Below are 17,579 nucleotides of genomic sequence, written 5' to 3'. Positions count from 1 at the left end.
TCACCCCCTTGGTAGCTAGGTACGAGCAGACAGGCTTATGTCAGAGGCAGTGTGCAAAGCATTTGTGCATGCACACAGTAACACAGTGAAAACACTACAAATGGACACCACACCAGTTTAGAAAAAAAAGTCATCTTTATCTAAACCACACAAGACAAAAACAGCAAAAATCCAACATACAATACTCTTAAAAATAGTTACTGTGCAAAATAACCTTTAAATTGCAGGAATAGCGTTGAAACACAGTTCCTCTGACTCGGTAGCTCCATTCGGGGCTACTGTGATACTGAACACAACAATTCCAGCCGACCGTGTCGGTACGGGTCAGCTAAAGCATCGACAGACACGGAGACAGTATTTTTCTTGTTCGGGCCAAAGTGCGGATGTGAGTCAATCGGGGCAACTGCCACAGTTGCAATTAGAGATGGAAGCGTTGCAGCGTGCTGTGTCCTCATGGCTCGGTGCAGTCAGCGATGGACTCGGTGATATAGTTATCTGCTCTTTTCTTCTGCGGCGACTGGAACCAGCGGAATCGGCGGAACCAGAGGTGATGCCCAGAAGGATGGTGAGTCTTTGCTGTTCCTTAGACCTCTTGAACAGGGGGCAAGCTCCACTACAAGCCCTTGGGGATACTTTGTCAAGCAGGATGCACACACAGTGTATCTCCTTGGCAGAAACAGCCACTGCAGGCCAACCCCAGACAGCACACAGCAAAGGGGCAGTACTCCTCCTCCAGTTTCTCCAGCTTTTCTCCTTGGTAGAGGTTCCTCTTGAAGTCCCAAAAGTGATCTAAAGTTCTGGGGTCTGGCCCTGTGCTCAGTCTAAACCAGTTCTGTACTCTCTGGTGCAGCTTCCTGGCAGGAGGTGGAGACAGTATTGTGGAAAGCTGACCATGCCCTTTCATGTGAAAGGAAATCTCCCCCTACTCTAAATGTAGCCCAGGTCTATTCAGTCCAGCCCTGACTCATCCAGACTCTCTGGAGCCACTGCACGCCCCCAGCCACTCTCACTCCAAAGCCAGACAGTCAATACACATCATAACAGAGGCACACTGGGTGGCTAAACAAGATAACACCTACTTTCTAAAAGTGGTATTTCTTTTCAAACACAGAAAGTAAAAATCACCCTCACTAAAAGATGCATTTTAACATTCTGAGTTCAGGCATACTAAATGTTACTGTCTTACCTTGTTTCCAGGGGAAGTTATGTTTATAAGATGTTATAATCAAACCCCCTATTCTATCCTATGGGAACAGGTAGCCTTGCAGTAGTGAAAAATGAAATTGGCAGTATTTCACTATCAGGCCATGCCACACACATCTGGGCATACCCCGCCTTTCACATACACTGCACCCTGCCCACAGGGGTACCTTGGGCCTACCTTAGGGTTGGCTAACCTGTATGAAAAGGGAAGGGTAGGGCCTGGCAAGTGGGTGCACTTGCCAGGTTGATATGGCAGTACCAGACTGCACACAAGCACTGCAATGGCAGGCCTGAGTTAGGTTTACAGGCTGCTTATGTGGGTGGCACAATTAGTGCTACAGGCACACTAGCAGCATTTGACTCACAGGCCCTGGGCACACATAGTGCACTGTACTAGGGACTGACTAGTAAGTCAAATATGTCAATCATGGAATCACTAATCCAAAACAACAATTTACAAAGGGAGCACTTACACTTTGACACTAAACAGCAGTGGCAAAGTGCCCAAAGCATCTAGACCAGCAAAACAATGTACAACACACAGCAAAAACACAGGAAGCAAAAGACAGAAATACAGGGTAAAACCCAATCCAATGATGCCAGATATAACAGAATGCTTATCAGCAGGTCATCCTGTGGGATGTGTGTGTGAACACTCTCTTCTTGAGCAGGCTTTGTTTCTGACCTCCAGAGAGCAAAGACCCTCACCCTTGGGGGTCAGAAACGTGTCTCTGGTGGAAGGCTGACAAAAAACAGGCAGTCAACACACCAGTTGCTGGTAGGTTTTCAGGGGCACGTCTAAGGAGCCCTCTGGGTGCTTGCATTAATAAATCCAACACTGGAATCAGAGTGGGTTTATTAATAGGAGATGTTTGATACCAAACATCTCTAGTTTCAGTGAAACCATCAGGTAGATGGGGAACTTGTTTTCACCAGTCTCCAGCACATGTTGTAAAAAGGTTTCCCTGTTCACTTGCACTGACAGTAATAGAACTGACCAGTACTGGGGCATATCAGCTCATGTCCTCACATGTAAATAAGGCACCCTGCCATAGGTCTGTAAGGCCTGATGTAGGGGTGACATACAAATATTACATGCTGTGTTAGGGGACATGGCACACAGAGATGTGTGTCATGTTGTGTTTTCACTTTTGTCTGCACCAAAACACGCAGTCTGCAATGGCAGCCATGCATGAGTTTGGTGAGGGGTCCCTTAGGGTGGCACAATTTGTGCTATAGCCCTTAGAGGCCCTCTTTATCACTTTGGGCCCTAGGTACCAGGGGTACCATTTATTGAGGACGTATAGTGCTAAAGGTATTGTCAATTGGGGGAAACAATTGTACAGTTTTGAGAGGGACCTGGTTAGCCGGGACCCTAACTTCCAGTCAAAATCATATCAAATACCAGGCAAAAAGTGGAGATGACCATGTCAAAAAGGGGCATTTTCCTACACTCTCTGTGTATTGCCGTACAGGCCAGTGCTCTGATCAGCACAGCACAACACGATTAAATTCCAAAACCACAGTGAAGGCCGGGATTGCCTTAGTTAGGCATGACCTGCTACTCTGCTGCATGCTTCGATGACACATATTGAAGTGACTGCTTATGCATCCACTTCCTCACACACAGGAGCAGATGTGGCGCAGGACACAAAGGAAAGAGAATAGTGTGACAATCGCAAGGGACAGAAACATGGCTAATTACTGTGTGGCAACAAAATAAAGCCACACAGTTGCATAACCCACTTGCCCCTGGACTGTCATATGTGCCCTCACCCAAAGGACTACAGATGTACCACCTGTATCAATCAAGAAGCTACTCTTATGCTGCTTGTCATAGTAAACAGCATGAGAGCAGTACCAGGAATGGTTGAAGCAGCCAAAATGAGTGCTCCATGGGAATCCGTGGGCTGTGTCTGTGTTTCTTTCAGCTTTCCAACACAGCACAGGTTGAAGAGGTCTTGACTGCACATATCAGGCTGAGCACAGAGGACCCTGGTCCAACCTGACATGCACACTACTTCAAATCTACTGCCCACTAAGTCAACATGGCCCCACGCTGAGACTAGCAAGGCACCTGACCCGACTTAATTGAGTGATGTGGCCAGAACAAAGCAATTAAATTTAAATGCTATTAGTAAGGTTAATTTAAATTAAAGTATGAGGAGGCTCATAGTGGAGGCAACACCCCACTGTACCTGATCCCTCTGTTTTGGACTTCGGGGGTAACACCAGACACTTTCATCTTGAACTGACAGTCTGCACAATGTACTCAAATGTGCTCAGTGCTAAATCTAGACAACAATGTAAATCAACTTTATTTCAGTTCACAGAACCATAAAAGAACACAGTAAAACCATATAACAAATAGTATCAAACCGTGCATCTTTAAAATTCACAAAGGGGCTTATTTGCAAGCCCCTTGCACTGACCGGTGCATCACTTTTTTTGACGCACTAGCAGTGCAGTGTGCTGGCCCATATTTACAAGGCCACGCAAAGCCACCCTGTGTGGCTTTTCATGCCCTTTTAAATACGTCCCCTTTTCACATATCACTTTGTGTGAAAGGGTCGTGCCATGGGTGTTCCTATGGGTGTTCCCAAGCAACACCAATGGATTCTGCTGCATTTCCAGATTTACAAAATTTCGTAAAACTGGGAATGCGGCAGAATCCCATGTCTCCCCAGGGGAGGCGTAGGAAGGCACAACGCAGAGAAATAATTTGTATTACCCTAGTTTTTTCCTCTTACTATGCGTGCCGCATTCTGCATCACGCATAGAAAGAGGAAAACACCATCGATGATGGTTTTTGTTCAGGAATGTGTTCCTTCCTGTGCAAAAACAATCATCCACGCAATGCAGGCACCTTTGCACCATGGTGCAAGGATCCTACCTTAGCGCATGGCAGCCAATTCTGCTCCAGTTCAGGGAAAAGCACAGGGATGCATCATATTGTTGTAAATATGATGCATCCCTGTGCTTTTAAAATGAAGCAGCATGGTGCAGCAAAATGGCTTGCGGAGCCGCGCTGCGCATTTTGTTGTAAATAAGACCCAGAGTCCATTACAGTACTAGTCAGATCTAAGTAACTTGGAGCTCTAATAGTCATTAAAAAGGAATACATTCTACTGAGCTTCAGTGCTAAGACAATTACCAGAAAAATAAAAAATTCTAGAAGAGTCCTAGAGATTAACTTAAAAAAGGGTCTGCTATGCTATCTGGAAGAATACTTTTATTGCTAAGTAAAATAAGGAATAGCTTAGGACACTTGTCTAACTTCGTAATAATCAAAGAGCACAGTTCACTAGAACACGTTAAAACACACCCCTGGGGCTTTTATTTATTTATTGACAGCAAGCCTGGATCTGATATGCCAAACTGACTACAATTAATAGGACATCGAATAGTAAATGCTACTCCTGTTGTCTGTCTTACAAATTCTTTGGGCATTGTGCTGGTCTTCAGATTCCGGCAAAGGGGAGCAATCCAGCGAGCAGGCTGCTTTGCATAGGTGCAAAAGAAAAGTAATGTGTCCTTCATGCTCGACAACATGACAGCCAATAGGGCATAGATTCAGGAGGTTGTCACTTTTGGTCCATGAACAGGTAAAAGATACAATGGGTAAAATCGCTAGCCTGAATTAAATAAATAAGACTCTTGTGGATGGGAGATTAACATAATCTATGAATTTTTTGAATTGCGGGACACATTTAGATAATATGTAGCTGTCTGTAAGACTGCTCGAAGATACTGCATATATTCTACCACTTGAAACAGTGATCCAATAACAAGATTTTACAGTATAAGTTTAGACTTCGAGTATGAAGTTAGACTTCAGGTCTAACCTCATAATTTAGGTCTAAAAATTGAGGTGTATTTACAAGCCCAGTGCGCTGCCAGAACGTCACTTTTTCTGATGTTTCGACAACTCACTGAGCTTACCCACCCTGTGTGGCTTTTCATGGCCTCGTAGATATGGTGTAAGGCAATGGGGATTTGAAAATATGTTTGTGCCAAGTAATATGATTTGCTGGGATGGAGGTGTTATGTGTTATGGTAATGCACAGGACTGTTAGTTTGGGTGAATGTTGTGGATGGAGCAATAATAATGGATGAGAGAAATAGTGGTGGCTGTAAAGATGCATTTGAGAGTGAAGCCAGAACATCCGGTGTAAAAAATGTGTACGTGTGTGGCAGTGGATGTATGAACAATATTATTTCTATTTGTCATCAGGTAGTTAGAATGTTGTTTGTGGTTTGTGAGCATGCAATAAAGAAGTGGGTCATGGGGGGGGGATTGATGGATAGCGGTGTGGGACTGGAGATTTGGTGGAGAACAGTGCAGGAAGGCATCAGACCCCAGCCAGCACCTCTCCTGACAACTGTCAATGGAGGACAACATGGCCAGCTGTGTCATGGATCCATATTGTTGGTGGTTAGATGGCCCCAGTGACAAGAGAAGAGGGATCTGCCAGAGACTAGCAATGAATGAAGTACACATTCAAGAATAGTGAAGCCTGGAGAAGTTGAGTGAAGGTCACACAACTCAAGTGGAAGCTGGTTGCGTAAGTGCAAGGGGAGAAATAAGAGATGGGGTGTGTAGGGTACAGGTCCGCTGATTCCCTTCAAGAATGATCAGTTTAATGAATAAGGTATTGTGAGCATGTCTTAAATGGCTTGGAACAAGTGGCCTGAAACAATATGAATTGATAACTTGGGCACCAGCTCCTGATGTAAAAGTAATCCCCAAGTGGCACCAAACGTCCTGCTGTGGTTTGTGCCTCTCGTTCTGAAAGTGCTCAGTGGCGCAGCTGATCTGAGACTCATTGTTGCTAGAGAAATAGAGCTGGGCCCAGAGAGAACTACCTAGACTCCCTGATACAGGGATTACAGAGGGAATCTGCCTACTGCATTACAGCAAAGATACGTTACAGGAAGATCAAAAGCAGAAAGAGCACAGACACCACCTGGACACACAGATGGAGTTGGCAAGCCCCTAGGAGAATGTGTGGATGGATTTATTAGAAAGGCAATGGAGACAGCACACCCAACAAGCTGGATACAATTTGTGATGCCATTGTAACTACAATAAAGATCCTATTTTGTTGAGATGGGAATGTCCTTTTCATTGTGTACAATCATGCCCCCTTCCCTCTGAGCCCAACTGCAAGGATCTGGCATCCCACTTTTTTTTACTTTTGCCCCAGCCTCCCGCTAATCTAGTTTGTGTACAAAAGTCTGGGGCTGCCATATGACAAGAGTACAGTCCTGAACCCATCCTAGATCCTGGGGTGGAGCGCCAAGCATACACTCCATAGTGGCAGAGGACTACTGGTTAGCATGTAGTGCAACAGTGGCAGCGTATCATGTTTTTGGAGATCCTAGTGTGACCAGACCTTTTACCTGTGTCATGCGAGTGAAAGCCTATTGGTTCACTTGTATAAAGTTCCTTGCTCTATGATCCTGAATGCACGGGTGTATGTTAAACACATAAGTGAGAGTCTTAGTGAAGTAGAGTGACAAAGGCCTGCTGGTCCCATTTTGGAAACCATGGGCCCGTTTAGATGAGATTCCTTTCCCAGACAATGCAAGTGTATTTTTGACATTCCTGCGACTGGATGGAGGGAACCTAGACCTTCAAATGGGAAAAGAGGAGACAGGCCTCCACTTAGAAATGTGATTAGGTTCTTTGGACTCAGCTGAAATTACCATTTGGTGGATGGTAGGGATGAAGGGTGGAACTGCAGTTCCTGTTGTTAGGATTCGAAGGGCACATTAGAAGGAGTCAGACTTTTGTCTCTCTTTCTGATTACAGTCAGGTGTGGATGTTGATAGTTGGGTGCAGAATGCTCATACCTCTTTATGCCTCTGTTGTAGGGGCTCCAGCCTGGAGATGACCCTGCTGTGAGGAGCATCAATGTAAGCACAAGCTGAGTCTCTAACACAGCATGAGAACAACACATGAAAGGAGAAGATCTTAAGCGAGTTCTAAAAGTAGTGACAGAGAATACACATATCTGGTTGCCATCCCTGTATATAATTGGGAGCTGTTGACACACTTTTATACAGGGATGGCATTCCAGTTTCATGTTCTCTTTGATCAAGGAGGGGGTGCTTTACAGAGTACCCAGAGGACTACTTTGCAACCAGCAGGGTGCCTGACAGCCAGCTTCCCAGACGTGAGGGCATGAACTAGGGTGTGAACTGGCGTAAGAGATTTTTCCCAGTCCTGGAGTGCCTGGAAGAAGGGGGAAGGAACGAGCCACCCCTGGGGAGGATATGACTACTGATGAGATAAGAACAGTTGACCCAGTTCTGTGGGTCTGTCCAACGGAGACTCATGAAAAGCATGACTGAAATGCTCTGGCTGCCCAGGTAGTATCCTACAAGCATGCCCAAATGCACTCAGCCACTGCTGCCTCAGAGCACTTCGAAGCAACCCAGCTGCCGACCCTGAATGCACCTGGAGCATGGCTGAATTGGCAGCTGAACCAAAGACTGACCTAGTCCACAGAAGGGAGGCCCAGCTGTGACACCTGGAGCCATGTCCAGCCTAGTTTTTCGCAGAGAATAGGGCTACCACCTGAAGACAACCACCCGCTTCACTGCCTTCAGTACAATGGCATGCAGCTAGCGTCTGACTACTGGGAGAGGAGCAACTGCCTGGCCCTCTTGAAAGCAGTCGCCTGACAACGTTACTTGGGTATTTGATATTTTTTGTGATAGTGTGTACGTTTTACTATCTAATAAAGTACTTTTCTTTTTCAAATATACCCACTGGGATGGACAATCATGTTATTGCACTGTTGGGTGTCTATTGATCGCTGAGCCTTGTGTACCCCTAGAAAACGTCTCTGAGAAACCTGTGAAACCTGTGACTGCTCACCATCACTACCACTGAAAGTCATGTGCTGAAGGAAGTGTACTTAGTTCATTCTGCAGGGCCATAGTAGGACAGACTTTGGGACATCTGAGGCAAATTACCAAACCCCTATAGCTCAGACTGAAATGGTGTCAATCATCTAATCTTTCAAAGGGAATGCAGTGCGGTCCACCTAATGGTATGTCACAACAGGTTTGTTGTCTTTTCTGTCCATATTGGGGCAGTGCAACAACAAAACTCATGCTTGTTGATGGTAAAATGTAACCTGAGAGACTTAGAGGTATGCAACATTCTGCTGTTTTCCACAAGACACCTAGGGGTCTACTAGGATGGCGGGCGGTATTTGGGACCAGACGCGAATGGTGCAGCGGTCCCGCACCGGCAATTAGGATGCCACCGCCACGGTGGCATCCCCCATCCACAACATTGTGGACAGCCACAATGCTGTGGATGCACCTTGTGCATTGGCATGCACAAGGTGACAGGCACCGGGCGGTCCCGCACCGGCAATTAGGATGCCACCACCATGGTGGTATCCCCCATCCACAACATTGTGGACAGCCACAATGCTGTGGATGCAAATTGTGCACTGGCATGCACAAGGTGACAGGCACCGCGCGGTGCCTGCCACCTTGTCCACGCCAATGTAGGGTGGTACCATAAGTACCCCCCATGTGCACGCCCCCAACACTCCGGGGGCCCGCAACGGGCCCCCACATGCAGAAACCGCATTCCTTTCCATGGCGGCGTTGCCGCAATGGAAAAGCACATCTCCGCCTGCTTATTAATATGGATGGCTGTGTCTTGCAGACACTGCCACCATATTGAGCCCCTTATTGGCCCGGTTGACTCATAGACAGGCAGAAAACCGCCATCGTAATATGGCGGGGGAAATGGTAGGCGGGCGGTGGGAAATGGCGGGCGGACAACCACCGCCATACGGGCAGTGGCGATCTGCCTGCCATACTAATAGACCCCTTAGTGTGGAAAACACACGCTGGTCTTCACAAAGCCCAAGGAAGTGTGAAATTGGTTGAAAGAATATGGAGCAGGTCTGAAGGCCATACATAGTCACCACTGAAGACATAAGAAGTCGCAAAGAAACCCATACCCCGTAGTGCAATAAACCAATGTCAACAGTAGGCACAAGAGAGACATGTGGTGGCAAGTGCGCAGCAGGTGACTTCAGAGACAGGCGATCACTGAAGGAGTCCAACTGGAAAATAACATTTCATAGGACTGATTGTACACTAGCTTATCATCTGGGCAATAATCAGTATAAACAATATTACCCAGAGATAAGCAGATCACCTGATCTGACATCCTAAGACGGCACACTAACAAAAGACTAGACTGGGCATGGGCTGTGGCCCGAATGAACCATAATAGTGTATCCTTCTAACAAAATCGGTGCAATGTGTAATTTTTATGTTCCAGGAGCAACTGCAGAGGTCTGCACATGATTGATGAGAGTGTCAGGTCTCCTGATTCGGTGCTATCGACAAAATAGATTGATCCAGTCTATTGTTTCTCGGTATTGGATTTGTCCATGTCCTGATCAAAGATGTACCACTACCCAACATGTGGGTGATTTGCACAAGTTATTATGATGACATGAGCTACGATTGGTGTGCTGTACGCTGAGTGTAATGAACAAGCTTATGATTGCTGAGTTATCTCCCCTTACGTGGATTTTAAAATCCACTCTTACTTAATAGGGACTGTGGCCCATATAGTATTTCTGAAAACTCGTATCTAATACATTAGAAATGGAATAGGCTGAGAAAACAATGAAAAGCTTGTTTTGAAGTAGGTTCTGATTATCAAAAAGGAGAACAAGCTAACTCACAAGAAATGAGAGCGGAGACAATGCTCGCTACACATTCCCTCATTGACATCTGGATTTCTGAATAAGGTAATAAGGAGTCATCCACAAGACAAGTTTAACTCATTACCTTCAGCATATAACGAATGTGATTCCTGCTTATCATTTCAAGAGCTCCCTACCTTTGCAACCATCCTGACAAAGTTGCATCATGGTGAGATAGGGCTCTGTGATGAAGCAGGCCACAGCTTGTGGATGGGGGTACTTCTATCTATTATGTGGATCCTTTTTTGTGTAGAAAGGGTCAAGAATGTTTTTCCTTGTAGGGTTTGCTTGTTGTGGGTGAAAGCTCCTCTTATGTATCATGTGGGATCCTTATTCATGTAGACAAGATGAGGAATATTGTTCCTTGTAAGGTTTGCTATACCTGTTTTGTTATAAAAACAATGAAGTCTCCAAATATTATCCATTGGTTTCTTCATCCTATGCTGAAGGTGCCTCTGAGTGCCTGAGAGGAGATTTTATGAGTTCAAGGTAAATTATATTTATAAGGGGTACTCCTGATAAGTGTTTAAGCTGCACAGGTTTACCAGGCCAAGTTCCTTAACAGGATACCCAGCCATTTGGCAGCCACGTACCAAAGAATATATGATCGGACTTTAACTGTGTGTGAGGTGCCACCTTGGATACATCACATTTGCCTCTATCTGGATCACCAGTGCTGCAAGCTGCACAGGCTTTTCAAGTTTAGGCTACATATTCGGGGTATAGAAAGCATTGGGGGGGAGGAGAAATGCTGATGCCATCAAACATTCATTTTACTCTCCGATATATATATATGACCGCCACGTGCAATCAAACAGGGCCTTATGATGTGAACGACAGCGGGCTGTAATCTCAACAATGGAATATCTATCCAGGGCCATTTTAGATCATAATTTCTTTTATCTGAGTTACTAAAGTGGGATGGCATTTAAAGCTATAATTGAGTGGGAGATGTTTAAGTTGGTAAATAGGGGACTCTATATAAAAACAACCTACTAAGAGAAAAGGAAGTTGGAGAAAGAGATAGGAAAAATTGATTACGGACAAAAAAAGACTGGAAAGAGCAGTCTGGAATCCCTGTAGTGCACTGAGAGTGGGAAACTTACACAGGTAGTAGAAAGCTGTGTTGACTGGGGCAATTAAGAACAAGGAATCACACACAGGGGGGTTGTTGGCATGGTTAATAACATCAGACTATAGTGGTTTCATGAGCATGAGCCTATGGAAGACTGGGAGGGATAGTACACTCTCAGGGAGAGATAAAGTACGCTTTTACTAAATACTATTTAGAATGATATGACAAACTGGACTGCAACAAAAGGGTCAACTGATTATCTGAAAGGTATAAAAGTGAAATCCGTATTCTTGGATCATGTGAGAGCACTAGAAGCCCCAATAACGATACTGAGATCAAAACAGGGATTTTACAGTTGGATTACTAGTGGAATTCTATTAAACATACAAGGATGTCTTAATTACTAAACCAGCTGACATTTACCAGGCTGTGTAACTTAAGGGAGCATTTCTCCTCTCAAAAAAGGAGACCCTAATAGTGACCCTACCTAAACAATGTGGTGTGTAACCTCATACCACCATTATTATTAGTAAATACTGGGTAAAACATTCTGAGCAAAGTGATTACATCTAGACTGTTCTTATACCTCCAAGGGTTCATTCACTCAGAGAAATGTTGATTAGTATCTGACAAGAAAACAGAAGATCTTTTAGGTGATTGAGGACACCTCAACTTCTGCAGCTAACCCAGTGGTTGGGGTTGTTGACCTGGACTGGAAATTGTGATTAGCATGTTCACCAATTGGCACTTTTTGGGAAGATGGCCTAGTTTTGACATACTGGTTTGGATATTCCTATTATACAGATTAACCACAGCGAGTGTTAGCGCAGACAAGGTGACATCTCACTCCAGAGAGACTGAGAGGGGGGCTTACCAGGGTTGCCCTATCTCTTCATTGCTCTTTGTCCTATCAATGGAACCTCAAGAGTGAGAATGGTTGGAGCAAAACATAAAGGGGGTAATCCATGTAATATCCTTGTATGCGGATGATATGCTCGTGTTTTTGAACAAAAGACACAAAGTGCTAAACATTATAATTGCTGAACTGTAAGTACTATCAGTATATTCTCTGGCCTAAAAGTGAACTGGTCCAGTATTTGTGTATTTCTGATTCGACCTAGTATAAAAGAGAGTTCTGTGCCTCCCATCAACAGAGCAACTAGTTGGTTGCCCCAAATGTTTAAATATCTGGGTGCCCGAGCTTATCATGCACAATCTGAAATAGTTACTGTTAGCATCATGCCATCTTTCTATCTGTCCTCAGAGGTTATGCAACATTGTGGAAAACATCTCAGTCATCTGTAATGGGGAGGATAGCTTTGGCCATGATGCTTATACTTCTTTGTTTTCTATATCATTTTGCTAATGTCCAAGTATGATTAACCAGGGTTTTCTTTAGAGAACTGGACTCCTTATTGGTCTGGCTTGTGTATTAGATAGAAGTAACATGGCCCTTTGCAACATCTGACTCCAAATAACTAATGGCAGCCTCCTGGTCCAGAATTGCGAGCTTCACTTCCTTAACTCTTTGAGGCATAGCTTAAATGGGGGTCGAGCTGGTCCTCTGAGGCATGTTCTATGAGATTTGACCCCAATCTCCAGGTTGTCAACATGCACCACTGAAACATCTGTGATGTGAATAAGTACACATCTTACGCAAACAATGCTGTCTGGCTGGTCACCTTCAAACATGTGGCCACTTTGCCTTCATTAAAGCAAACATTGGATGTGAAAATGTTCCTCCATTCACGCATTTACTCTGAAAAACACATATTTCAATGCAACCAACAAATTATTTTAACCAATTTAGATCATGAAGTTGAACTGTATTGGGGTTGGATGTCTTGTGGAACAAGGGAAGCGTAGTCTGCGTAGCGTAAAACACTGTGTACTTGTCTGCACTGTGAAAAATTGCAAAATAATTGCAAATGACATCCTGCACAGTGCCAGTTATGATAAAATAAGTATCTCTATCTTTATATGCTAAAGTGCATATAGTACTTTCACAAAAGTGAAACTGAAAAATTAGCAAGCAGTGAGAAAGGTGATGATTTTGGTATCCTCCCTAACCTAGGGGAAGTACCAAACAGATGCCTTGAGAACAAAAACGCACATCTTATCGAACAATTTGGGGGTGGTCCCATCCTCTTAGGACCACCCCAAACACAGTTATTGGCAAAAAAACATTCCCAACCAAAGGCCCTGCAAAGCATTATGGGATGAGATTAGCAGTGGGCAGTGAATATTATATAGTATCCAATAGCAAAATATTTCTACAAAGAGCTGCAGTTCAACTGGTAGTTACTAGATGTCCCTCATGAGTCAAATGCAAATGCTTGATGAAAGGGTTTCAATGGTTTTGCATTTGACTCGTGAGGGACATCTAGTAACGACTAATGGAACTGCAGCTTGATGTAAGAATAATTTTAATGCTTTAGATTTGACTCGTGAGGGACATCTAGTAACGACTAGCAGCTGCAGCTCTTTGTAGAATTATTTTGATATTGGATACTATAATATTCACTGCCCACTGCTAATCTCGTCCCATAATGCTTTGCAGGGCCTTTGGTTGGGGTTGTTCTTTTGCCAATAACTGTGCTTGGGGTGGTCCTAAAAGGATGGGACCACCACTGAAGTTCAACAAAATGTGCTTTTTGTTTATGCTCTTTGTGTTCAAGGCATCAGGTTAGTCCTCCCCCTGGGTTGGGGGGGACCCCAAAATCATCTGCTCTCTCATTGACTAATGTTTTCATTGTAAAAGTTCGCTTTTGGGAATTGGTTATATGCTTTTAAGCATGTAAAATTGCTTTTTCAAAGCATCTGAGGATGTTGTTGAATGAGCTGCTACGCTACGTGATTAAGCACAGTTTTGGTACTGTACTACGTGAATTAGTACAAACTTTGCATGCTCCATTAGCGTAGCATAGTATTAAGCCCAGGGTTAGTATATACCCACAATGAGTGTGCATTGTGTTTACACTTAGCTGCAATTCAGCATGCAACAAGGAGCATTGTTTTCTTCTTGTGTTGCTAGTCCCTGTTTGTCCATTTTTCTATTTATTTTTTGTATGTTTACTGTTAGAAATGGGATTTTTGGTAGGCTAGGTCTTGCGCCAAAGCAAGGCAGAAACCACCACTCCGGTCAGGATAAGGGAGTTACACTCCTACAATAAACTTTGCTCACCCCCTTGGTAGCTTGGCACGAGCAGTCAGGCTTATCTTAGAGGCAGTGTGTAAAGCATTTGCACATAACCAACAGTAATACAGTGTGAGCACTACAAAAGGACACCACACCAGTTTAAAAAATATCAAATATTTGTATATAGTTAAGACAACAACAAATACTATAAAAATTCACAATACAGTACTTAAAAATCTTCAGTTATCCAAATATGTTTGGAAAACAGTTCCTTGATGTCGATAGCTACGTCCGGGGCTATCACGGTATAGTGAACAAACAAATCCAAACAGTTCTGGCTAACCGTGGCATCGCAGGCCAGCTACGGTGTCGGGAACACCCACAAACAGTACCTTTTAGAAATGCAGGGCGTTGACGACCTCTCATTGAGCTTCCGAAAGCACGAGTCCTCCGGCGTTGGTTCCGGAGGTTGGTGCAGGAGTCGTCAGGGCCCTCGAAGTCACACGTGCTGCAGATGGAACCCCTCTCTGCTGAAGTCAGGACCTCTGGCGTCGGTAGGCGCTGGGTGCTGCGGTGCGAAGTACAGCGGTGCAGCGTGCGGTGCCCTCAGATCGTGGTGCGAGCAGCGGCTCGATGGCAGCATCAGATGGCGTCGTCAGTGAGACCAGGGTCGCGGTGCGAAGTGAATGCGGTGCTCGACGAGGTGCTGGCAGGTCGCGGTGCAAGCAGCGGCGTCATCGTTGCTAAAGCACTGTCGTCGGATGACGAATGGGAGTCAATGGCGCCGGTGTCGGTAGGCCAAGGCTGCGGTACAGAATGAGGGCTGTGCATCGTGTAACTTTACGAGCGGTGCCCTCAAACCACGGTGCAAGCAGCGGTGTAGATTTCGGCAAGGCGTCGTCGTGCAGCGAGGTGGTGCAGAATGCAGTGCCTACAGGTCGCGGTGCAAGCAGCGGCTCGGTGGCGGTGTCAGCAGGAACCATCAGTGACACCAGGGTTGCAGTGCGGCATTGTAGCGGTGCCCTCTGCAGTGCCTTCAGGACACGGAGTTGGCAGTGGCATTGTAGACGTCGTCGGGTTGCTTTTCTGCTGTTGCAGCAAAAAACACAAAGTTCCCAGTGCTGAGGGCAGAAGAGCTTGAAGTCTTTGTTGTTCCTGAGACTTCTAGAACAGGGGGCAAGCTGTACCTCAAGCCCTTGGAGAAACTCACAAAAGTATATTGCAGAAAGTTCAGTCCAGTCCTTTCACTGCCCAAGACAGAAGCAGCCACTGCCGGCCAACACAGCAAAGCACACAGCAAAGTGGTAGTTCCTCCTCACAGCTTCTCCAACTCCTCTTCTTGGCAGTATTCTTGGTCCAAAAGAGTTCTAAAGTTCAGGGGTCTGGACCTCAGTATTTATATCCCAAAATCCTTTGATCTCTTAGGCAGAGAGTGTCTGTGCCCAGCCAGAACTAGCTCTGCCTTCTCTGGTGTGACTTCCGGCAGGAGGTGGAGACGGCATGGTCAGTAGAAGACCAGGTCCTTTGAGGTGCAGGGAAATCTCCTCCCTTTTCCCCAATTGCAGCCCAGGTCTATTCAGCCCTTTCCTGATCCATCTAGACTATCTGGAGCCACTCCTGCTCATCAGCCTTCTGTCATCTAAACCCCACACACGCAATCCACATTCCAGCAGAGGCTCACGGGATGACTGAGCAAAAAAATACCTACTTTCTCAAAGTGGTATTTTAAACACAGAATGTAAAAATCACCTTCACTAAAAGATGCATCTTTAAATTCTAAGTTCAAGCATACTGAACTTTATTTTGCTACCTAGTTCCCCGGGTCAATTATGTTTAGAAGATGTTATAAACAAACTCCCCATTCTGTACTATGTAGCCTTGCAATAGCGAAAAATAAAATTGGCCGTAATTCACGATCAGGACATGCCACACACACCAGGGCATGTCCTACCTTTCACATACACTGCACCCGGCCCACAGGGGTACCTTTGGCCTACCTTAGGGGTGGCTAACATGTAAGAAAAGGGAAGGTGAGGGACTGGTAAGTGTGTGCACTGTCCAAGTCGATATGGCAGTTACAAACTGAGCACAGACTCCGCAATGGCAGGTCTGAGTTACCTTTTATCGGCTACTCACGTGGGTGGCACAAGCAGTGCTGCAGGCCGCTAGAAGCATTTGATTCACAGGCCCTGGCACACTCACTGCACTTAACTAGGGACTAACAGGTAAATCAAATCTCCAATCATGGAAACACCAATCCATAACACGGTTTACCACAGGAGCACTTGCACTTTAACACGGATCAGTAGTGAGAAAAGTGGCAGAAACACTAAAACAGACTCAAAATCGGGAGGTCAAAAAGCAAAAACTCGGGGGAAACACACCAAAGGATGCCAAGTCTAACATTTACTCATAATAGGACCATTAAATATTTTCTGTAGAAGTGAATTCATCTCCAGCAGGATCAGAATATTTGGTATTTGAAGTGTGCCTGCTGATTGTAGATTGAATGTGTGCTTATGGCATAGAATAGTAGGGATCCCCGGTCCTGAAGAAAGCCACAGAACCCGAATGGGTCCACAGGCTGAAACATGTCAACCTGTCAGATGCAGGAGTAATAATCACTTCTCTTCATCCACTCTCTTTTTATAACCACCTCACTGCCTTTACACTAATACAAGTTATTTCCAGGAAAAGGCAACCATGATTATGATTCATACTTTCTGGAACCCATTCTTCACCCTCCCTCCACAAGTACTTTCTGTCAAAACAGGGAGTATGCCCACCATTAGAGGATTCTTTGGCAAGCGAGTATGGACGATGATAAAGCATGATGTTTGGGGTGGCCATTCCTTACAAATTTCTGTACTTCCCTGTTCCTATTTATGTCTGCTGACTTATGAGGACTCCAAGTGTCCCCATTATTTGGATAATTCTCATGCTTTGTATCCTGTGCTAATTTCTCATGTTAGCACAGGGTGCAAGTCAGGCTTGTTTGCCTGACTTGTGGTTTAAATTATGCCTTGGGAGGATGCAAATGTAGTCAACAAAGCGGGGGCAATTTTCCAGAGTGATTGATGCCAGAAGTCAAGCACTCACTAAAGGGGAAAGAAAGGAGAAAGAGAAAGGGAAAGGATAAGGTGCTAGGTCCGGGACTCAGTGGAAAGACAAATCTTGTCTCTTGTTGCCCTCACACACCCCGAAGGATGTCATGCTTCATCATAGGGCAGTTGCTCCTCGTCGGGCCTGGCGGTGCAATGCCCTACGGGTTCCCTGAAGGGTCACTTTAGCGGAGATCTTTTTAGAAAACTGCTGTTGGGTGCATGTGGGTGTGTGGCTAGAGTCCTAAGTGAAGGGTGATATCGTGCTTGCAATGAGTTAAAACTGCCTACGGATTACCAAGAGAAAT

The 17,579-nt window shown here is 45.1% G+C and overlaps 1 protein-coding gene across 2 annotated transcripts in view; it reads right to left on the bottom strand.

Annotated features, from left to right (window-relative positions):
- Window positions 1-17,579, bottom strand: part of LOC144818811 (protein NipSnap homolog 3A-like) — a 350,954-nt gene that overhangs the window by 142,787 nt on the left and 190,588 nt on the right. The gene's annotated exons all lie outside the window — the stretch shown is intronic.

This window comes from Lissotriton helveticus, chromosome 2_1 (genome assembly GCF_964261635.1).
Source record: "Lissotriton helveticus chromosome 2_1, aLisHel1.1, whole genome shotgun sequence".
Lineage (NCBI taxonomy): Eukaryota > Metazoa > Chordata > Amphibia > Caudata > Salamandridae > Lissotriton > Lissotriton helveticus.
This window is presented reverse-complemented; position numbering and strand designations above follow the sequence as displayed.